The sequence below is a fragment of the Puntigrus tetrazona genome, chromosome 13 (genome assembly GCF_018831695.1).
Source record: "Puntigrus tetrazona isolate hp1 chromosome 13, ASM1883169v1, whole genome shotgun sequence".
Taxonomy (NCBI): domain Eukaryota; kingdom Metazoa; phylum Chordata; class Actinopteri; order Cypriniformes; family Cyprinidae; genus Puntigrus; species Puntigrus tetrazona.
The window spans coordinates 4,071,260-4,072,106 of record NC_056711.1 but is presented as its reverse complement, the minus strand read 5'-3'; the positions used below and the strand labels follow the sequence as shown (position 1 = coordinate 4,072,106).

General features: G+C 38.4%; 1 non-coding gene across 1 annotated transcript; it reads right to left on the bottom strand.

The window, feature by feature from the left end:
* Positions 1 to 207: 207 nt before the first annotated feature.
* trnai-uau lies at positions 208 to 301 on the bottom strand. The gene is made up of 2 exons: positions 264 to 301; positions 208 to 243 (listed from the first exon to the last, which is right to left on the bottom strand). It is a non-coding gene; the product is annotated as a tRNA-Ile (tRNA).
* Between the last annotated feature and the right edge of the window lie 546 nt (positions 302 to 847).

Here is an 847-nt window from a genome sequence, read left to right as displayed (position 1 = left end):
ATGCATTTATTAAAAATAAATATACAAGTAATTAAACGACATAAACATGTATTATTTTTAAGTCATTATTTTACGTAATTGTACTTACATAGCCTATTCGTTATCAAACTCCCCATGACGCCAATATTTTACGTGCTGTTTAAAAACACAGGCCTATTGTGCAAACTGTAATAGCAGCAAGTAGCATTTTAAGCAACACAAAAACACTGCTCCAGGTGAGGCTCGAACTCACAACCTCGGCATGGCTCTGCAATGTACTGCTGTATAAGTACCGCGCGCTAACCGATTGCGCCACTGGAGCTTCGCTCACATTGGCTGCAATCGTGTATATGACCACGAGCTTTATCATCCCTGCAACATATCCCAAATACTTCTAAATGCATTTTTTTCCCGCTGTGACTTCGGTATTCGTTTATTGATCGAGACTTATATTCTGCTGGCTATATACTGAACGCTTCGTTTTTCCCACAGCCAGTTGTTTGAAGCCTCACGTGTTTTAGCTTGCTGTGTAAGTTAGTGAAGACATGCAGTAATACGCTTTATCGTATTTCGTAGGGTAGCGTACATCATGTGCATTGCTTTTAACCCTTAAATGCGATGTTTTGAACGATAGCAATGCTCTGTCAATATAGCAGTTTGTACTATTTGACGCTAGCGTTATAGTGATTAGTTAGCAAGAGAGCTAGCGTAACAGCAGATTGTCAACATGGCATTGTTCTTCCACCATTATAATATGAAACAAGCTGCTTTTCTTCTATTTCACATTTGTAATACATACGTTTATGCTTCGGTAAAAAATAAATTCGTCTTACGAACGTTAATACTAAACAACGGGGTTTTACGATGC